This window comes from Tursiops truncatus, chromosome 14, assembly GCF_011762595.2.
Source record: "Tursiops truncatus isolate mTurTru1 chromosome 14, mTurTru1.mat.Y, whole genome shotgun sequence".
Lineage (NCBI taxonomy): Eukaryota > Metazoa > Chordata > Mammalia > Artiodactyla > Delphinidae > Tursiops > Tursiops truncatus.
The window spans coordinates 784507-798991 of NC_047047.1; the positions used below are offsets into that span (position 1 = coordinate 784507).

Sequence of the window (14485 nt, forward strand, 5' to 3'; positions counted from 1 at the left end):
ACACTGTGGCGTACTCTCTGTGCTATGACTACCTTTGTTTTCACCAGAGGCAGGATTCTGGACTCAGAAATTTTTCAAGCTGCAGGCCTGCATGAGTGTTTGAACCTGGAAAATGGAGCAGGTGCTTATGAATGTGGAGCATATAAAACCAGCAGTATTTTCAGTGGCAGGCTGTGCTCCATCCTGTGCCTGATCTCTCCAGAGTTCTCCCCAAACTTCCTTTTTTTTTTTAACGTCTTTATCGGAGTATAATTGCTTTACAATGGTGTGTTAATTTCTGCTGTATAACAAAGTGAAACAGCTATATGTATACATATATCTCCATATCCCCTCCCTCTTGCGTCTCCCTCCCACCCTCCCTATCCCACCCCTCTAGGTGGTCACAAAAAAATATAGAACGCTTCATGAACTTGCATATCATCCTTGCACAGGGGCCATGCCAATCTTCTCTCTATCGTTCCAATTTTAGCATATGTGCTCCCAAAGCAAGCACTACGACAGCATTTTGAAAGACTAATAGACTGGTCCGGGGCCCTCCGGCCAAGAGGTGCAAGCACGAACTCTTAACTGGAAGGAATTGTATTGCCTTGTGGAATCTGAACCCAAGTACACTGAGGCCACCCGCCAAGGTAGTGACTGGTCTAACCTGTGCTAATGTTAGGGCACAACCTGTTGGATAGTTTTAGCTACCCAGCATTTGACCATTTGTAACCACTGCTTCAGTCACTTCCCACCTCTTGCCACCTGCTGCTGTCTGTTCGTACTTGTGGGCTTCTCCATCTTGTGCCAGTGGCTAGCATTTTTGACTGTAGTTTGATATTTTGTAATTGAGAGCTCACTTCAAAAGCAGAAAAAGACAAAATATATTAAAGCAAGGAAAAGTGTCACTGAAAGAAAAAGAAGATTATTTTTTGTGTTTTTTCTACTCAGTTGTTTTGAGTATATTATATATGTTAGATAGGTATTTCAAATATTGCTTCCCATTTTGTAGGTACACTCTGCTCTCTGTAAATTGTTTCCCTTGCTCCTCAAACCTTTATAGTTTAATGCAATCTGTTTTTCTTTTTTTTCTTTCTTTTTTTTGATTTTGTTGCCTGTGCTTTTGGGGTCATATCCAAACATACATTGCCCATAGCACTGTCAAGAAGTTTTTCCCCCCTATATCTTCTTCTAGTAATTTTACAGTTTTGGATCTTATATTTAATTCTCTAAACCACTTTGAATTAATTTTTATATATAGTGTGAGATACAAGTCTAATTTCTTTTTAAAAATTATTTATTTATTTATGGCTGCATTGGGTCTTCATTGCTGCGTGTGGGCTTTCTCTAGTTGCAGTGAGCGGGGGCTACTCTTTGTTGCGGTGCGTGGGCTTCTCATTGCAGTGGCTTCTCTTGTGGAGCAACGGCTCTAGGCACACGGGCTTCAGTAGTTGCAGCATGTGGGCTCAGTAGTTGCTGCACGCAGGCTCTAGAGCACAGGCACAGCAGTTGTGGCATACGGGTTTAGTTGCTCCATGGCATGTGGGATCTTCCTGGACCAGGGCTGGAACCTGTGTTCCCTGCATTGGCAGGCTTGTGAATATCAGTTTCCCACTAATTTAGGTAAGAGAGGATCCTTTTATCATTGTATATTCCCGGCACTTTTGTCAAAGATCAGTTGATTGTAAATATGTGCATTTATTTCTGAGCTCTGTATTTTGTTCCTTTGTTCTGTATGTCTGTCTTTATACTACAACCATACTGCTTTGATTACTGTGCTTTGTAGTATAGTTTGAAATTATGAAGTGTGATTCCTTCAGCTTTGCTCTTTGTGCTCAAGATTGCTTTGGATATTTTGGATCTTCTACGGTTCCATGTGAATTTTAGGATTTGTTTTTCTATTTTCTGGGGAAAATGCCTTCAGAATTTTGACATGGATTGCATTAACTCTGTAGATTGCTTTGGGTAGTATGGACATTTTAACAATGTTAATTTATTCAGTCTATTAACATGGGCTATCACTCCATTTATTTGTGTCTCCTTCAAATTCTTTCATCAATATTTTATAGTTTGCAGCGTATGGCTCTTTCACATTCTTGGTTAGCTTTATTCCTAAGTATTTTATTCTTTTCGGTGCTATTGTAAGTGGGACTTTTTTTTTTTTAACATTTTCTGATAGTTTCTGTTGTCGGTGTATAGAACCACAAGTGATTTTTGTATGTTGATTTTGTGTCCTTCAACTTACTCTATTCATTAGTTTAAACAGTTTTTTGGAAGTGGCATTTTTAGGTTTTTGTAGATATAAAAACATGTCATCTGGAAACAGAGAAAATTTAGGTTTACCTTTATGATTTGGATTTCATTTCTTGCCTACTTACTCTGGTTAGGAATTCCAGTACTATGTTGAATAGAAGAGTCAAGAACAGGTAACATTGTCTTGGCTGAAACTCAGAAGAAATGCTTTCAGGATTTGTAATTCAATATACTGTTACCTTTAGGCTTGTCATATGACTTTTAATGTGTTGAAGTATATTCCTTCTATATCTAATTTCTTGACAGTCTTTATCATGAAAGGAAGTTGGATTTTGTCAAATAATTTTCTGTATCTATTAATAAGGTCATATTTCCCCTTTATTCTCTTAATGTAATGTATCACATTTATTGATTTGCATACATTGAGCCATCGTTGCATCCTGGCATAAGTCCCACTTAATCATGGTGAATGATCCCTTTAATGTGCTGTTGAATTTAGTTTGCCAGTATTTTGAGTATATTTCATCTATGTCACTCAGGAATATTGATCTGTATTTTTCTCATCATGCCCTTGTCTGGTTTTGACATTACCCTTGTCTGGGGTAATGCCTTGTAAGATGGGTTGAAAGTGTTCCCTCCTCTTTAAACTTTTGGAAGTATTTAAGAAGTCTTGGCTTTCATTTCTCTTTAAATATTTGGTATAATTCACCAGTAAAACCATCTGGTCCTGGGATTTTATTTATTGAGAGGTTTCTCAATACTGTTTCATTCTCTTTACTCATTACTGGTCTGTTCAGGTGTTCTGTTTCTTGGTAGGTTGTATATTTCTAGGAGTTTTTCCATTTTTTTTCTAGGTAAAACAAGTTTGCATATGATTGTTAATAGTAGTCTCTGATTGTCCTTTGTATTTCTGTAGCATCATTGTAATGCCTTTATATGTATGTGTTTGTTTTATTTATTATTCATTCATTCATTCTCTTTTTCTTAGTTCTAGCTAACAGTTTGTCAGTTTTGTTTATCTTTTCCAAAAAACTCAATATAATTTATTTTTCTACTATTTTTGTAGTCTCTATTACTTTATTTTTATTGTAGTATAGTTGATTTACAATGTTCTGTTAGTTTCAGGTGTAAAGTGAATCAGTTATACATATAGCCACTCCTTTTTAGATTCTTTTCCCATATAGATCACTACAGAATATTGAGTAATTTCCTATGCTATAAAGTAGGTCCTTCTGTTAGTTTTATAACTGCTCTAATCCTTATTATTTACTTCATTCTGCCAACATTGGGCTTAGTTTGTTCTTTTTCTAGTTCCTTTAGTTGTAAAGTTAGGTTCTTTGATTCAGTTTTTTTCAGAGACAAAAGATTTTATTACTTATGGCACAGCAAACATGAACGTAATACTGTATTGGTTCCCCTCCCCCACACCCCAGTTGCCCCTGCGATGACACAGAGGGGTCCAGTTGGTTCCCCTCCCCCACACCCCAGTTGCCCCTGTGATGACACAGAGGGGTCCAGTTGGTTCCCCTCCCCCACACCCCAGTTGCCCCTGCGATGACACAGAGGGGTCCAGTTGGGTGCTATGCACGTACTCGGTTATGTTACACTGAGGAGCGCTGAGTTTGAGGACTCCACTGCTTTTAAAATGAGAGGTTAGCAAGCTTCCTGTTTGTCTGAGGGAGAGACATTACCTCATTCCTCAAGGCCGTGCATTACAGGCACACTCCCGAGAAACGGCTCAGGTGAAGTGCTGTCAGGGCATGCGCTCTTTTTCTTCCTTTCTTTTCTTTTTTAATTGAAGAATATTTGACGTACCCTATTATGTTAGTTTCAGACGTACAACATAGTGATTCAGCATTTAAGTATATTACAAAACGATCATCTTTATGAGTCTAGTAACAGTCTGTACCCATCCACAGTTACTGCAATATCATGAACCATATTCTTTTTGCTGTATATTAAATTCTTGTCAATTTTTATCATATAACTGGAATTTTGTACTTCTTATACCCCTTTACCTGTCTTGTCTGAGACCCACTCACCTCCCCTTTTGCGGCCACCAGTTTGTTCACTGTGTCTGTAAGCCTGGTTTTGTTGTGTTTGTTTTGTTTTTAGATTACACGTATAAGCGAGATCATGTGGTATTTGTCTTTCTCTATGTGACTTACTTCACTTAGCATAATACTCTCTAAGTCCATCCATGTTGTCACAAATGGAAAGATTTCATCTTTTTATTGCTGAGTAATATATAACTATATATGTGTGTTTGTATACCCATATCTACACATACATATGTATCTATGTGTATATGAGTGTATGTATCAGTATCTATGTGTCTATGTGTGTGTATGTATCTATATGTATATGTATGTATATCTGTGTTATGTGTATATTCATATGTATATGTGCGTACATATGTATATATATATATCAATATCACTTTTTTATCCATTTTTCTATCATTGAACATTTAGGTTGCTATCATATTATTGGCTATTGTAAGTTATGTTGCAATGAGCATAGGGATGCGTATATCTCTTTAAATTAGTTTTTTGCTTTGTTTTGTTTTCTTTGGATAAATAACCAAAATTGGAATTGCTAAGTCGTATGGTAGTTTTATTTTTTTATGTTTTCAGAGCCCTCCGTAATGTTTTCAATAGTGGCAGCGCCGATTTACATCCTTAGCAGCGGTGCAGGTGAGCGCTCTTTTCTCCACATCCTCAGCAGCACCTCTTAATTGTTGTCATTTTTAGGATGGCCATTCTGACAACTGTAAGGTGATATCATTTTGTGGTTTTGATTTGCATTTCCCTGATGATTAGTGATGTTGAGCATGTTTCCATGTGCCTTTTATCTGTTTTATTTCCTCAAAAAGAGTATTCAGATCCTCTACCCAATTGTTTTTATTTTTATTTTTATTTTATTTTATTTTTGCGGTACGCGGGCCTCTCACTGTTGTGGCCTCTCCCGTTGCGGAGCACAGGCTCCGGACGCACAGGCTCAGTGGCCATGGCTCACGGGCCCAGCTGCACCGCGGCACGTGGGATCTTCCCAGACCGCGGCATGAACCCGTGTCCCCTGTATCGGCAGGCGGACTCTCAACCAGTGCGCCACCAGCGAAGCCCTTATTTTATTTATTTATTAAAATTATAGTTTATTTACAGTATATCAGCTTCAGGTGTATAGTGATCCAGGATATTTTACAGTTTACACTTGATTAAAACTTTTTTACAGGATAATGGCTATAATTCCCTGTCCTCTACAATATATCTTTGTTGCTTATCTATTTTATACATAGTAGTTTGTACCTCTTAATCCTATACCCCTAATTTGCCCCTCCCCCCTTACCTGTCCCACTGGTAACCACTAGTTTGTTTATAGATCTGTGAGTCTGTTTCTGTTTTGCATGTACATTCATTTGTATTATTGTTAGATTCCACATATAAATGATGTCACACAGTGTCTTTCTCTGACTTACTTCATTAAGCATAATATTCTCGCGGTCCATCCACATTGCTGCAGATGGCAGAATTTCATACTTTTTATGGCTGTGTGATATTCCACTGTACATATGTACCATATCTTCTTTATCCATTTGTCTGTTCATGCACATTTGGTTTGCTTTCATATCTTGGCCATTGTCAGCAGTGCTGCTATGAACACTGGGGTTGATGTATCTTTTTGAATTAGTGTTTTCATTTTTTTTCCTGGATAGGTACCCAGGAGAGTTATTGACAGATCATATGGTAGTTGTATTTTTAGTTTTTTGAGAAACCTCCATCCTATATTCCATAGTGCCTGCAACAATTTACAATCCTACCCACAGTGTAGAAGGGTTCACTTTTCTCCATATCCTCCCCCAAATTTGGTATTTGTAGACATTTTGATGAGAGCTCCTTTGACAGGTGTGAGGTTGATCTCTCATGGTTGTTTTGAATTGAACTTCTCTAATAATTAGTGATGTTGAGCATCTTTTCATCTGCCTTTTAGCCATCTGTATGTCTTCTTTGGAAAGATGTCTATTCATGTCTTATCACCGTTATTGATTGTGGTGTTCTTTTTTTGTGTGAGTGATATTGAATTGTATGAACCATTTATATATTTTGGATATTAACCTTTCATCAGTCATATCATTTACAAATATTTTCTTCCATTTTGCACTTTGACTTTTGAGTTTGTTGATGGTTTTCATTGATGTGCAAAAGCTCTTAAGTTCATTTAGTGCCCATTAGTTTATTTTTGCTTTTATTTCTTTTGCCTTAGAGTCCAGATCCAAAAATAATATTGCTACAATTTATGTTAAAGAGTGTTCTGCCTGTGTTCTCTCCTAGAAGTTTTATGGTTTGGTGTATTACATTTAGGTCCTTAATACATTTTTTAAAATATTTATTTATTTATTTTTGGCTGCGTTGGGTCTTCGTTGCTGTGCGTGGGCTTTGTCTAGTTGTGGCGAGCAGGGGCTACTCTTCGTTGCGGTGTGCGGGCTTCTCATTGAGGTGGCTTCTCATTGCAGGGCATGGGCTCTAGGCATGTGGGCTTCAGTAGTTGTGGCTCGCGGGCTGTAGAGCACAGGCTCAGTAGTTGTGGCACACGGGCTTAGCTGCTCCGTGGCATGTGGGATTTTCCTGGAGCAGGGATTGAGCCCGTGTCCCCTGCATTGGCAGGTGGATTCTTATCCACTACACCACCAGTGAAGCCCCTCCTTAATATATTTTGAATTTATATTTCTGTCTGGTGTGAGGAAATGTTCTAAATTAATTATTTTACATGTAGCTGTCCAGTATTCCCAGCACCACTTATTGAAGAGACTGTCTTTTCTCCATTGTATATTCTTGCCTCCTTTGTAGTAGATTTATTCATCATAAGTGTGTGGGTTTTTTTCTGGGGTCTCTCTTCTATTCCATTGATCTGTGTGTCTGTTCTTGTGATTGTTGTAGCTTTGTAGTCAGGGAGCATGCTACCTCCAGCTTTGGTCTTTTTTCTCAGGATTGCATTTGCAATGTGGGTATTTTGTGGTTCTGTGTTTATTTTGGGATTATTTCTTCTGTTTGTGAACAATACCATGGGTATTTTGATAGGGATTTCTTTAAATCTGTAGATTGCTTTGAGTAATATGGTTATTTTAAAAAGATTAATTCCTCTGATCCAGGAGCATGGGGTATCTTTTCATTTATTTGTGTCATCTTCAGTTTCCTTCATTGGTGTCTTATACTTTTCAGGATATAACTCTGTGGTTAAATTTATTCCTAGGTATTTTATTATTTTTGGTACAATCATAAATTTTTTTCTTAACTTCTCTGTTAGTTTATTAGTGCAGAGAAAAATAACAGATTTCTGTATATTAATTTTGTATACTTCAATGAAAATAAAATTAACAAATGGGACCTCATTAAACTTAAAAGCTTTTGCACAGCAGAGGAAACCATAAACAAGATGAAAGGATAATCCTCAGAATGGGAGAAAATATTTGCAAATGAAGCAACTGACAAAGGATTAATCCCCAAAATATACAAACAGCTCATGCAGCTCAATATCAAAAAAACAACCCAATAAAAAAATGGGCAGAAGACCTAAATAGATATTTCTCCAAAGAAGACATACAGATGGGCAACAAACACATGAAAAGATGCTCAACATCACTAATTATTAGACAAATGCAAATCAAAACTACAATGAGGTATCACCTCTCACCCATCAGAATGGCCATCATAAAAAAATCTAGAAACAATAAATGCTGGAGAGGGTGTGGAGAAAAGGGAATCCTCCTGCATTGTTGGTGGGAATGTAAATTGATACAGTTACTATGGAGAACAGTATGGATGTTCCTTAAAAAACTAAAAATAGAACTGCCATATGACACAGCAATCCCACTACTGGGCATATACGCAGAGAAAACCATAATTCAAAAAGACACATGCACCCCAGTGTTCATTGCAGCACTATTCACAATAGCCAGGACATGGAACCAACCTAAGTGTCTATCGACGGATGAATGGATAAAGAAGATGTGGTACATATATACAATAGAATATTCGTCAGCCATAAAAAGGAATGAAATTGGGTCATTTGTAGAGACATGGATGGACCTAGAGAATGTCATACAGAGTGAAGTTAAGTCAGAAAGAAAAAAACAAATATCGTATATTGACATATATATGTGGAATCTAGAAAAATGTTATAATTGATCTTATTTGCAAAACAGAAATAGAGACACAGACGTGGAGAACAAACATGGACACCAAGGGAGGAAGGGGGCGTGGAAAGAACTGGGAGATTGGGATTGACATATATACACTAATGATACTATGTATAAAATACATAACTAATGAGAACCTACTGTAGAGCACAGGGAACTCTATTTGGTGCTCTGTGGTGACTTAAGTGGGAAGGAAATCCAAAAAAGAGGGGATATATGTATACATAGAGCTGATTCACTTTGCTGTACAGCAGAAACTAACACAACATTATAAAGCAGCTATACTCCAATAAAAATTAATGAAAAAAAGAAAAAAATATGTATACTTCAAATTTACTGAGTTTATTTATGCTAATAATTTGTTGGTGAGGTCTTTAGGGTTTTCTCTACATATTATCATGTCATCTGCAAACAGTGACAGTTTTACTTCCTTTACAAATTAGATCCTGTTTTGTAGTTTTATTGTTGTTTTTTTGCTGTGGCTAGAACTACTAATACTGTGTTGAATAAAAGTGGTGAGACTGGGCATCCTTGTCTTGTTCCTGTTCTTAGAGGAAATGCTTTCAGCTTTTCACTGTTAAGTATGATGTTAGGTCTGCTTTTGTCATTTATACGCTTTATTTTATGTATGTATGTATGTATGTATTTATTTATTAATTTTTTTTTTTAGGCCATACCACGCAACATGCGGGATCCTAGTTCCTGGACCACGGATTGGACCAGCACCCCCTGCAGTGGAATTGCGAATTTCTAACCACTGGGCTGCCAGGGAAGTCCCTTTCCTTTATTATAAAAAGGTATGTTGCCTCTATATTCACTTTGTTGAGAGTTTTTTTTCTTAATTTTTGAAATTTATTTTTGGCTGTGTTGGGTCTTTGTTGCTGCGCTTGGGCTTTCTCTAGTTGCGGCGAGTGGGGGCTACTCTTCGTTGCGGCGCATAGGCTTCTCATTGCGGTGGCTTCTCGTTGTGGAGCATGGACTCTAGGCATGTGGGCTTCAGTAGCTGCAGCATGCGGGCTCAGTAATTGCAGCCTGCAGGCCCTAGAGCATGCAGGCTTCAGTAGTTGGGGCATGTGGGCTCAGTAGTTGTGGTGCATGGGCTGTAGGGAGTTTGGGCTTCAGTAGTTGTGGCACACGGGCTCAGTAGTTGTGGCTCGTGGGCTCTAGAACGCAGGCTCAGTAGTTGTGGTGCATGGGCTTAGTTGCTCGGTGGCATGTGGGATCTTCCCAGACCAGGGATTGAACCCGTGTCCCCTGCATTGGCAGATGGCTTCTTAGCCACTGCGCCACCAGGGAAGTCTCACGAGTTTTTATCATAATTCAAATGTTGAATTTTGTTGAATTTGCCAAATGCTTTTGCTGGAGGTATGAATATGATTATATGTTTTATCCTTTGTTCTGCTAATCTGGTGTGTTACTTATTTGATTTGCATATACGGAATCCTTCCTGCATTGCTGAGATAATCCCATTTGATCATGGGGTATGGTTCTTTTGATGTATTGTTGAATTCAGTTTACTAATATTTTGTTGAGGATTTTTGCATCTATGTTCATCAGGGATATGGGCCTTTAATTTACCTTTTTTGGTACTGTGTTTATCTGGTTTTCATATATGGGCGATGCTGGTCTCAGAGAGTAAGTTTGAAAGCATTCCTTCTTCAATTTTTGGGGATAGTTTGAGAAAGATAGATGTTAACTTTCCTTTAAATGTTTGGTAGAATTTGTTAGTGAAGCCACCTGGTCCTGGACTTTTCTTTATTGGGAGGTTTTTGATTACTAATTGTTTCATTTCTAGTAATTGATGTGTTTAGATTTTTTATTTATCACTAACTCAATCTTGGAAGATTTATGTTTTTAGGAATTTATCCACTTCTAGGTTGTCCAATTCGTTGGTGTGTAATTGTTTGTAGTAATCTCTTATGACACTTTGTACTTCTGTGGTGTCTGTTGTAACTTCATCTCTTTCATCTCTGATTTATTTGGGCCCTCTCTTTTTAAAAAAATACTACTTTTGTCTTTTATTCTTTACAGAAGCTTAATAAGCATTTGATCTACTACCCTTAGTGTATGCTTTTTCCAGCGAGATTTTTACTTTTGTGTGTTTTCTTGTTACTATCAATAATTAGTGAGACTTCTTTTAAGCTTAAGTAAATTGCTTCAACATTGCTTATAAGGCTGCTTTAGTAGTGATGAACTCTTTCAGCTTTCCTAGTCTGGGAAACTCCTGATCTCTCCTTCAATTCTGAATTGTAATCTTGCTGGTAGAGTATTCTTGTTGTAGGTTTTTTCCTTTTAGCCCATTGAATATATTCTGTCATTCCTTCCTGGTCTGCAAAGTCTGCTGAAAAGTCAGCTGATAGTCTTATGGGACTACCTTGCACATAACTAGATGTTTGTATCTCACTGCTTCTATGATCCCTCTTTATCTTTAATTTTTTTGACGCTTAAACTATAATCTGTCTTGGTGTGGACCTGTTTGTCTTCATCTTGTTTGGAACTCTGTGTTTCCTGGACCTGGATGTCTTTTTCCTTCCCCAGGTTAGGAAAGTTATCAGTTATTATATCTTCTAATAAGTTCTCTGCCCCTTTCTCTCTTCTCCTCTTTCTGAGACCCTTACAATGCTCATGTGAATATTCTTGATGTTGTCTCAGAGGTCTCTTTGCCTATAGTCTTGATTCTTTTATCTTCTTGCTGTACATCTTGGTTGATTTTCACTACTCTGTTTTCCATTTCACTGATCTGTTCTTCTTTTTTAAAAAAATAAATATTTATTTATTTATTTTTGGCTGCATTGGGTCTTCGTTGCTGTGCACGGGATTTCTCCAGTTGTGGCGAGCAGGGGCTACTTTTCGTTGTGGTGCATGGGCTTCTCACTGCAGTGGCTTCTCTTGTTGCAGAGCACGGGCTCTAGGTGTGTGGGCTTCAGTAGTTGTGGCTCGTGGGCTCAGTAGTTGTGGCTTGTGGGCTGTAGAGTGAAGGCTCAGTAGTTGTGGCATGTGGGCTTAGTTGCTCTGTGGAGTGTGGGGTCTTCCTGGACCAGGGCTCGAACCTGTGTCCCCTGCACTGGCAGGCGGATTCCTAACCACTGCCCCACCAGGGAAGTCCTGATCTTTTCTTCTGTATCATGTAATCTAATGTTGCTTCCCTCTAGTTTGTGTGAGTGTGTGTGTGTGTGTGTGTGTGTGTGTGTGTGTGTGTGTGTGTTTTAATCTCAGTTATTTTATTTTTCAGCTGTCTGGTTCTTTTTGATATTTTATTACTTTTTGTTGAAATTCTCACTATGTCCATCTATTCTTCTCCTGACTTGGGTGAGATTCTTTATAATAATTACCTTGAGCACTTTTTTTTTCAGATAGGATCCTTATGTCTGTTTCATCTAGCTCTTTTTCTGACGTTGTATCTTGTTACTTCATTTGTAACATATTCCTCTATTTCCTCACGTTTCCTAATTCTCTGCACATTTCTCTTCTTTAGGTTCAGGTTGTTACATTCCTGGGTCTCGGAGAAGTGGCCTTATATAGGAGATGACTGATAGGGCCCAGCAGCACATTGTCCTCTGGCCAGCAGAGCCACATGCTCCAGGGGCGTCCCCTGTGTGGGCTGCACACACCTTTCTCTTCCGGCAGGGCCAACTGCTGTAGACAAGCTGGTAGGCGGTGTTAGCTGGCCTAAATGGCTGTGAGCCCCTGCGGTATGTGATTGCCGTGGGTGTGCTGATGGCCAAGGCAGCCCTCCGTTATGGGTGGCTGTGTGGGGCTCCAGGTGCACAGGCGGACAGGGTAGGCCCCCAGTGTGTCTGGTTGAGAGGCCTTGTGGTGCAGGAGTGCTATGGACATGGTGGTAAACGGGGCAGGCCCCTGATTCTAATCAGTTCCAGGGAAGACTCTAAAATGTTGCTTGCCAATGTCTCAGTTCCTCGCGGGAGTCCCAGCTGTCTCTTGCCTTTCCAAGAAGCTCTCCGAGATTAGCAAGTGGGTCTGACCCAGGTGTCTTTCACACTACTGGCTCTGCACGGGGACTGAGACGTGTGAGATCTGTGGGTGCCCTATGAGAGCAAGGTCTCAGTTTTCTTTAGCCTCCAGCTTTCCTGAAAGTAAGCCCTGCAGGTTTTCAGAGCCAGACCTGCTGTGTTCTTTTCTTCCAGGGCAGGAACCCTGGGCTGAGCAGCCCGATGCAGGGCTCAGACCCTTCCCTCTGTGGGGAGGACCTATGCAATTGTGATGTCTTCCAGCTGTGGGTCACTGTGCTCGAGGTGTGGGTTCCAGCTAGACTGTATGTCCAGTCCTCCTGCCTGCCTTGTGGTTTCTCCTTCTTCGTATCTTTAGTTGTGGAAAATGTTCTCTGCTAGTCTTCAGGTCATTCTCAGAGATAATTTCCGTGTAAGTTGTAATTTGGGTGTGTCCGTGGCGGGAGGGGAGCTCAGTATCTTCCTACTCTATCATCGTGATCCCCTCTCAAGAAAAAATTTTAAAATATATGCATTTATTACTGTAAACATAAGTTTGAATTGCATTGTTTTTCCTGTATTCCGTAAATGTAGGTACTTTGTGTTTCCAATTTTGTTTAAGATTTTTAAATTTCCCTTTTGATTTATTCTTGTATTCATTGGCTGTTGAGGAGCTTGTGCAATTTCTAAGGGTTCTTGAATGTTCATTTATTCTTCTTAATGTTGAATTTCAGTTTCGTACCATTGTGGTTGGAAATGATACTTGATATGATTTCAGTCTTCTTGGATTTTTGAAGACTAGTTTCGCGGCTTAATATTTGACCTATCGCAGGAAGTGTTCTGTGTCCTTAAGAAGAATGGAAATTTGCTGCTGTTGAGTGGAATGTACTACGTATGTCTGTTAGTTTCACTTGATATCAAGTGTGTGTTCATGTTCAGTGTTTCCTGATTAATATTCTGTCCGGATGAGCTATACAGTGTTGAAAGTTGGGTATTGACGTTTCTTACCATTATTTAATTTCTGCACATTTTCAGCTTCATATGTGTTAATATTTTCTTTATATGTTTAGAGGCTCCAATGCTGGATACATACATATTTATAATTGTCATAATTGATTGATGAATTAATCCCTTTATCATTTATGATAACCTTCTTTTCTTTGAGAGGTTTGTCCTAAAGTCTTTTTTGCCTGATAATAGACTAGTCAGGCAAGTATCATTTGCATGGAATATCTTTTTTCCAATCATCCAATTTTATCCTATATATGGATTTAAAGTTAACATAAATATTTTGTACACAGTATATAATTGTACTTTTAAAAATCCACTCAGCCACCCTATGGATTATTTAAATTGAAGTATAGTTGATTTACAATGTTACATTAGTCTCAGGGGAACAACATATGGATTTAATATTTTTATAGATCACAGTTAAAGTTATTACAAAATAATGGCTGTATTTCCCTGTGTTGTATGATATATCCTTGTTTGTTTATTTTATACATAGGGGTACTGGATTAAGAGAAACAAACTACTGTCTCTCCCTCCCCCCTTCACTCGCCCCACCGGTAACCACTAATTTGTTCTCTGTGAGTCTATTTCTGCATTTTTAAGATTCCACATAGAAGTGAAAACATAGAGTATTTGTCTTTCTCTAACTTACTTCACTAGGTATAAATATTCCAGGCCCATCCACATTGTTGCGAGTGGCAGAATTCTGTTTTTGCTTTTTGCAAGCATCTCCGTATTGTTCTCTGTGGTGCTCTTAGCATTTTACATCCCACCAACAGCATAGGAGGGTTCCCTTTTCTCCACACCCGCTCCGGTATTTATTGTTTGTAGACTTTTTGATGATGGCTATTCTGACTGGAGATAGGTGATACCTCATAGTTTTGATTTGCATGTCTCAAATAATTTGAGATGTTGAGCATCTTTTCATGTTTTTTTTTTAAAGTGTGAGAAAAAGTTACCGTTGAAGTTGGCTTTTTGAAAGTCTTACCATTTTGAATTTTTTTTAATACCTACCACAGGACATGTTTTTGAGGGCAGGTGTCATTTACACCCTAGCAGTCCTTGCTAATATTAAGTGCCCACAAGCACATGTTTTAAA

General features: G+C 38.6%; 1 long non-coding RNA gene and 1 other non-coding gene across 5 annotated transcripts in view; one reads left to right on the forward strand and one right to left on the reverse strand.

Annotated features, from left to right (window-relative positions):
* LOC109549324 (uncharacterized) overlaps positions 1–14485 on the forward strand; it is a 401131-nt gene that overhangs the window by 56416 nt on the left and 330230 nt on the right. For all 4 annotated transcript variants that reach the window (XR_012325564.1, XR_012325562.1, XR_012325565.1 and 1 more), the window contains one exon: positions 9099–9225. This is a non-coding gene — a long non-coding RNA (uncharacterized lncRNA). The remainder of the gene's footprint in view (positions 1–9098; positions 9226–14485) is intronic.
* On the reverse strand, positions 387–493 carry LOC117307983 (U6 spliceosomal RNA). The gene has a single exon (XR_004521924.1). It is a non-coding gene; the product is annotated as a U6 spliceosomal RNA (small nuclear RNA).